At 36.3% G+C, this 8,556-nt stretch overlaps 1 long non-coding RNA gene across 1 annotated transcript in view; it reads left to right on the top strand.

The window, feature by feature from the left end:
• Positions 1–7,451: 7,451 nt before the first annotated feature.
• Positions 7,452–8,556, top strand: part of LOC116466456 (uncharacterized) — a 45,566-nt gene continuing 44,461 nt past the window's right edge. The window contains exon 1 of the long non-coding RNA XR_004247557.1: positions 7,452–7,564. This is a non-coding gene — a long non-coding RNA (uncharacterized LOC116466456). The remainder of the gene's footprint in view (positions 7,565–8,556) is intronic.

Genomic DNA, 8,556 nt, shown 5'->3' on the forward strand with positions numbered 1-8,556 from the left:
GGAGTCTTTTATTGTTGAGCCATTGCCTGTCCTTTGGATGAAAGGGTTCACATTCTTTTTGGTGTGCCAGGGGAAAGACCGCTGTTTGACCTTGGAAAGGAGTAAAGGAAAAGATTTGGTGGCTGTTCTTGTTTGCTATATTTTCCACTGAGCCATGGTGGCCATGTAAAGATTCTGCTTCAGACGTGATTAGTTTTCCCCAAACGGTTCTAAGCTTTGAAGACATTTGCATTATGCAAAGAAAAATATTTCTCTAAAGGAATTCTACCTATCCATTCCTCACTGGTGGTCCATATCCTCCTTCTCTTTCAAAATTTGGAAAAGTTAAAAAATCTGTTTTCTTCAGGAAGCCTCCACAATTTAACTTAATGTACTGTGTAGTCTTATACAATGCCACATAGAATTCATCTGTGAGACATGAATTCCTGATATCTTGGTGGTAACTTCTTTGGAGAATATTGTTTCAACTTTTCCAATCACACAGTTGGCTGCTTAGAATGAAGAGTGTCCTTCCCAAAAGCTAGGGTCAAGGAGGGATCTGGTCATGCAGGGAATACTCAATGAGAGTTGACTGGCTCACCTCAAGGCTGGTATATTTCCTGTTCTCACGCCTCTTCTTACATTTACAACATGTGTGGCAATGATTTTTTTTCAGTCATTAAAGTAATGATTTTTTTCAAAGTCATTGAAGGAGGGAGAGAGAAGGAAAAAGAGACATGGAAAAAGAGAAGGAGAAAGGGAGAGAAGAGAGTAGGAGAGAGAGAAGGAGGAAGAGAAAAGGAAGAAGGGGTTGAAAGAGGAAGGGGAAGAGGAAGAGAGGAAGGGGAGGAGGAGAGGAAGAAGAGGGTGAAAGATTATCTTTACACGTTAGTCCCTGTGCTGCCCTATGGAAATATTCGATCACCTTACACTTTGATGTGAGACAATAACTGATCACAACTGATCCAACTACAGTGAGAAGGAAGGGTGGTGGGTTTATCTACAAGTGATTTCATTAAAGCATTACAGTCTATAGAAGCCCTGGAATCTTGAATAAGTAAAAGAAAGTAAATAAAGAAAGGAGAAAAGATCTCAAATAGATCCTATTGCCTCAGCACGGAGGGACTGAAAATACCTCTCTAATACCCCAGGTCCCCAAACCTACAGTCAGTTTCCTGAGTTGTTTGGCCTTTTTCAATCTCTTTTATTTTTCACGATTCCTTCAGCTAAAGTCTTTGCACAAGCCCGTGTGAATTGCTCTGACCCTTTCTCTTTAGTTAAATTCATTTCAGTTCATTCACTTAAACATTCATGGAGTTTTGAACTTGATGCCAAACACAGTTTCAGGCCCTAAGGATAATGTGACAAAGGGGACAGCATGGTCTGCTTTTGTGGGACTTAAATCCCAGTAAACAGGAACAGACAATAAATACATGTGTGACTGTTTGTCTGCTTAACTACTGTCTTCAAATTTTAGCTCGAGCTTCAACTTCCTCTTGGAGGTCTTCCTTGAAAATTGCTTCCAAATGCTGGATGTCAAATTCTTCCATTAAAAGTTCCTGTATCACAATTTTACATATGTTTGTGTGATTATTTGATTAATGCCTGTATCCTCCACTGCCTATGGAACTGCATGAGGACAGTGATTTTGTCCTTGTTCCCACCAGATTCCCAGCATTAATTACTGGCACATAGTAAGCACTCAATAAATACTTTTTGAATGAATATATGTGCAAGTGGGAAGGTACACAAAGAGCATACATCCAGACATTTAATAGAATTTCCAGACTGGCTTTAAACTTCCAGGGAGAAGCAGTATGTAAGACACTTTTCCCAAATACCTTAATCAACTACAGATGTAGCTGACATTAGTAGAAATTCAAGCAAAACAAAATGAAGGAGGCAGGGTAGGCATTTGGGAAGTACTGACAGGTCAGTGGTACACCTAAGAGGAGAAAAAGATAGCTGTTAAGGGAGGTGGAGATTTCCAAAACTAAGTCATCTCCCACCTGGTTACCAAAATCTAGCCAGATCATTAGCAATTCTCTCCGGGACTTGGGCAGATTCCTTCTTTGGAATTGCTACAACAGCTTTGAAAATGATTTTCCAATGAATTTGATACATAAAAGTGGTCCTGATTTACTTTACCTCATAATTCAACAGCATCCCCAAATCTTATTGCCTTGAGAGGTTGAATCTGTTTTGCAAATGGGACTACTTAAACACATAGAAACTTAGATTCTGTTTGCAATTTGGACTCAAGTCTCTACCTTATTTGGTGCACAAAGTCAGTGTGGGTTTATAGTAGCAGCATTTTATGTCCCCTTAGCACACTACTGTGGGGAACTCTTGAGGAAGTGGTGGTTAACAGTGGAATGATAATGCATATTATGTCAACTGACTTCTGCTGGAGTAATATTTGTAATGCTGGGTAGAGTATAATATCTGTGAAGATTGTTACCACACGTATACTTTGTTTTTACAAAATAATACTGGAAACTTTACTTTTTAAAAGCCTAACTAACTCTATACCTCTCAAGTATGCCTCTGACCATAATGATCCTCTTCCCCTACTCAGTAAAAGGAGAATGGAACTAACATTTGTTATGTGCAATTATGTGCTGAGAGATAAATACTGTTTCCATTTTGTTTTGGGGACACTTATACATGAAATGGACTTAGAGAGTCTAAGAACCTTGCCTAAAGAGATAGCAATCAATATCAGAGCTAAGCTGTAAGTAAACCCTGGATAATCTGAGTTTTTTCCCAATAAGATGGCATCTCTGAAATCTTACTGTATATAAATTGTTACAGGCATTGTGTCTTGAATAACTATTTTTGTCATGACAAATAATTAGACAATAACTGGGTACTTTCAACAAGAAAGATGTAAGGATTCTTCTTGTTGTTTTTATGGCTATGCTGAATTTGGGATTTTCTTCTTATAAAATTATTTTTGTAATTATACAGATAAAAGACCATATGATAAAATGAAATAAAGACATGAAGATGCTTTAAAATTAAAAGAAGTCTATTGTTATTAGTACTGTACTTTAGGTTTAGATAATATAAGAGTATCAACAGAAAAATAAAAACATACTGGAAATTCAATATAACGTGTTATTGTTTTTGTTGTTATTTTCTGTTGTTTATCTAAGAGAAGATACATCAGGCTTCACAAATCTGGGGTTTTCTGGAAATATCAAAAATCATCCCCCAAAATGATAATGATGTGAGGTGATGAATATGTTAATTTGCTTTACTTAATCATTGCACTATATATAAATGAACACTACATTGTGTGCCATGCATCTATACAATTTTCACTTGTCAACTAAAAATAAATTTTAAAAAAGACCTTTCTTCAGATATTATTAGTGAGGTGGTCCCTCCTCATGACTCTTAAGGAAAATTAAGGAAAAAACCAGCAAATATAACATTTCCAATAGAAACCTGAGAATGTGGTTCATATGCCCCCAAATCTCTCTGTACTTCTAGCCAAATACTTTTTTTCCGGTTATCTCTCTTCAAACTTTATGTTTCATAAAGAAAATTTATCTTTTTCTTCCCTCCTGCTTGACTTTTTCTTTGGTTTTTGGTGTCTTAAATAATGCCAGACAATTCGGTTTATTCTAGCAGTCACTTGATTCAATAGCTGTGATAGTGAATAAAAAAAAGAACAGTGTAGGTAAATGAACTTACAAAAATGTCAAATTTATTAGATTGGACAAATCACTGACCTACATTTCAAGCCCTGAAGATTAAAGTTGTACTCTGGTGTGAGGTCATGAAACTCTCAAGTTAAAGGTATAAGAGGCTTTTTTTTTCCCCAACAAGTAAACAAAAACATTTTTTCTCACTTTGCTTAGGGTAAGATTTTGCTTCTGTTATTAATACTAAGCTATTTCTATTATATATAATATATATAATATTAATATAGTATATAATATTTCTATAATAGCTTAGGTAATTTTGACTTAATGAAAGATTTGGAAATAAAACTTATTTTGGATTTATTTTTGCCTGACATGAATCGTTTTTTGTTTTTTCCTGTAGTTAGAATTCACTTCATGAAATGTGTTAGTCTGCTTATTTCTGAGGAGGCTTGTGTTAAAATAGAACCAAACATGCTATGTGTTGATATGCTCCAAATGTTCATTCCCAGGTACACACAGGTACTCAGCCTCGCTCCATGAGACTGTTAATTTCACTAGTTGAGGGAATTTTAATCTCTGAGATCGACCTCTTTCAGAAACAAAGGGGGAGGGAGATAAAGAAAGAAAAAGTACACACCTGCAACCTATTTCTTTTTGAAGCAAAGCCTTTGAGCAGATGGAAGATGAGATAGAGAGAGAAAACAGGCCAATTGCCAAGAGAGGTTTGTTTACAATACAGGCAAGTTCCTTCAGAAGTTGATAGAGAGTTGTTGTCATGGAAATGAAGGGAAATATTGCTGCAGGGTTCCACAGAACAGATTCCTACTACAAATATACCTGGATTTAAAGGTGACGGAGATGGGAAGGGGGGCAAAGAGCTTCCTGACAAAGTTTTAAGTAATGCTTTTCTGCATATCTTTTAGGTGTTCCTCAGAACCTGAGAATTCCTTGCCTTGTGGTATGCAAAACAGACAATCAAAATAAATGTTGCCGTTTTTTCTGTATTACATGGAATTCTTAACAAGAATAAGAGAATTAGTGTTCAGGTGAGAAGTCAACAGTACATGTATCTCAATTCTGGAACATTGACTATTGTTTAAAAGACTTCTGAGAAGTACACTATTATTGTTAAAAACAAACCAAAAAGACTTTTTTTTTAAATCCTGACTGCAGTAACACAGATAAAGTGCCTACACCGTAAGGTACTACAATATACTGTTTTCAGTGTACAAATATCAACCTTTAACAAATTAAATAGAATCTATTCCCCCGCCTTGCCCTCCACAAAAACAAAACAACCCCTCAATTTATAATTTATTGCCTGCTTCAAAATCTAGTCTTTGCTTTAATTTTGACCACTATGACTTTCTACTGTTTTTAAAAGAAAATCTTTTCACAAATTAGTTTTTTGAAATGTAAATTGTTTTGTGGACAAAAGTTAGTCCTGCAAATCTTCAGCTTTACAAATTCCTTATTAGGAAGTGCTTAGTAAGCTATTTTCTGGCTTTTCTCCTTTCTCCAACAGTTCCGGCAGAGGATGATGTCATTTTTCCCTTTTCCTGTTTCACCTGCCACCCTTTTATCCCACTAAGTTTCTTGTTAGGCTTTAATTGAACATAGCAACACCTGTGTTTCTTTACTGGCCTTCAAACTACTATTTCCAATCCATTTCTTCAGCTGCTTACAGGGTTGTTTTCATTAACAACAGATAATTAGCAACTTCACACAGATTGAGGAAAAACAATCTAGAAGCCTATAGAAGCTTCTGCTGCCTATTGCTCATATTAAATTAAGTGTAGATGCTAATGATCAAGACTTGACATTGTTTATTAGATATTGTAGCACAGGGTTATAAAAAAAAGCAACAAGAAACTAAGTTAGGGAATCAGATTTCTCTTGTTGGCTCTGGCATTAACTAGCTGGATAACTGAGACAACTGCCCTAACCTACTCTAGTTTTACATTTCTTAACTCCACCAATCACATGTTGGAATGGTTAATACCTTTAGCCCTTTGTAATTTTATTACTTTGTAAGAATTATATTGAATTCATATAATCATTTCCTATTTGGAATATGGTGCATAAACTTCTAGAAACTGTAAAACAATCATTATATCTTTTTCTTTTCTCATTCCTGTTCCCTTTATCATCTCTACACACCAGCATCCTCCCTTTCTTACTCACATGTTGTCTCTCCATATGATACAAAGGAAACCAGTCAACGCTGTCTGAACAATGTTATGCCATCTGGTAGGATTTCCGTCCCGCTCACTTCTCTATTGCTCCAATTCTCCTCACATATACTTGGGGGAATTCTCCCTAGACAGCATCTTCAAAAGCTGCACATTCAGATTGACCTCTAAAGGCTTACCTGGGCTTCTCACCTTCATTACTCATTAAGACCACTAGAAGATGTGAAGACTTAGGCAAAGGAACCAGAAGAGACGAGAGGATACTTCCTTAGAGATGTTCAGTATTTCAGCTTGGGCAAGGGGAGATTCAGTTTTAAATATTGATTGTGTCAATTAAAAGCTGTATGACCTGGCACCAGGTCATTCTAAAACACAGGTCCTCGTTCTAAAACACAGGTCCCCATTCTAAAACACAGGGACATAAATAGTACTCACCTAGCTTGGCTGTTTAAATTAGTTAATACATGGATAATGTTTATAGCAGTGTCTGGCAAAAAACAAAATGTCACGTAGTGTTAGCTTAATTACTGGGGAAGGAAAGATTCTCAGAGATCCATAGATTCTTTTTCTGATAATTTTCAACTTTTTCCAATGTTGCTAGATCTTTTCCTACTTTTTAATATTTTTTATCTTTGTTGATCATTGTTTGTTTTCCTCACTTCTTTGTTTATTTTACCTCCAGGTTGTACATTTTATACTCTACCTAAATCAATCTTAATTCAAGGAGAAACACTTTCCCATTCTTTTATTATCATAGGCTTCTGAAAAGAGAAGGAGAGTAATTAGCTCATCTTACTTCAAGGAAATATATTGCCCACTTAAAGGCAATTAGTAGTTCTGTGGTTCAGGAAAACAGGATATTGATTTTTTTTGTTTGATCCAGTGGAGTAGTTGACATGTTTATGTTTTATTCTGCATTGCAGAAACTTGGAAGTGGGGACCCAGTTTTATAAGTAAGGCCTCGTTTGTGTATAATGGAACATTATACACCTAGCAGGAACTCATTTAGGACATGTTTGTTAATGGTTTTTCTTGTCTTAAAATAAAGGATTCTGAAACACGTTCCAAGTAAGATTGATGATTTTTAAAAGCAGTAGCAAGAGGAAAGGTGGAGGATGAGAAGCTGTTTCTAATCCCCTTCTCTTCTGAATCCTCTCTCTTGGCTTTATTACTGCTTCTACTCTCAGTTGACAGTGTTAGTAATTTACAGATGGGCCCACTGATTTTTAAAAAAGAGAATTCAAGAAGGCCTCGACCTCTTTGCAACACCTATATTTAAAAAAAATAACTATCCCATATTTTGGAAGAATAACATGTTAGCTCTTTAACGCAGTCTAAGATAGCATGTTGGGACAGCCTTGAACTTCATTCTCTATGCCTCAATTTCCTCATCTGTAAAATACTAATAATAGGACTATCTTATTTATGAAGAATTAACTGTGTTTGTCAGCCAATGATAATAATGCTTATCATAAAGTAAGGGTGACAAAATATAGCTGTGCCGATTATTCTCTTCTATATGTTATTCTGCAGCTATGGTTTATGGGTGCAAGAGGTAGTTACTTATCCCTTCCCTGGAATCTTTCTGTGGAATGTCTATCATGACCCCATTATTCATTTCTTTTTGGATGGTTGGCCTCTTGGTTACAAGCATGTACATTATGACTCTCTCCTTGCCTGGAACTGGATATGACAAACTGGCTTGAATTAAGATCTGTGAATTATCTTATTTTCTTGGTAAAGTGGGATTGATTTTATTCCAAATAATATTTGTTTGTTTTCTAAGGGAGGGAAGTTCTGGCCTCAGTTTCCTTAGATAGATTTGAATCTTGCTTGGTGTTTTTAATCACTGAAGAGAGATTGAGTTCATTTCTCTGGAATAGATTTTGGTTTATATTCTGAATTTTTAATTTCATTTGGAAGCTGTAGGCTGAAGGATTATCACTTTATAGTAAGTGTATTGGCAGGAGAAGCTAGCTGCTACTGTAACCCCAAACCTCAGTGGCTTATCACGCTGACTTTTGTTTTTTGCTTTTAGCACAGTTGGGTGAAAATGAGGATGGCAGTTCCGCCACTATCCAGAGCCTCTGCCACCCTCTTAGTCCACAGAGTCCTGCAGTGGACTTTTTGCATGTGATTAGCAGATGCAAGAAGAAGACAGTATGCCAGGTGCAGGGCCAGCTTTGTAGGCCACACTGGACAGAGCATGTACGTCTTCTGCCCACGGTCCATGGTACAGAGTTCATCACAGTGCAGCACCTAACTGCAAGCGAGGCTGGGAAATGGAGGCCAGTAACGTGCTCAGAAAGACAAAGGAAATGGCTGGTGAACAACTAGTTACTGCCAAAGCAAGATAGTTAGTTCAACCAATTTTTATATTATGGAACATTTCTGTGATATAATACATGCACATACGTGGAAGTTACAAGAATAGTAACATGAGTACTCAGTTTGAGAAATAATATATTACCAATGCAGTTGATGTCTTCTATTACACATGCCTCTTCGCCTCTGCTTGCATCTCCTTCTGTGTTGCTCAGGAGCAAACACTATTTTATTAGCTTTTTGGTTATCATCTTATGACAGATATATTCATGCCCATAGGTTAACATTTTTTGTTATTTTTGGTCTTAATACAAATGGTATCTATTGAATGTATTCTTTGGTGAGATTTTCCACTCATCTTTATAATTCTGAAATTCATTCATGTTGACTCATGTAGCTGTAAC

Source organism: Hylobates moloch, unplaced genomic scaffold (assembly GCF_009828535.3).
Source record: "Hylobates moloch isolate HMO894 unplaced genomic scaffold, HMol_V3 SCAFFOLD_4, whole genome shotgun sequence".
NCBI classification, from domain to species: Eukaryota; Metazoa; Chordata; class Mammalia; order Primates; family Hylobatidae; genus Hylobates; species Hylobates moloch.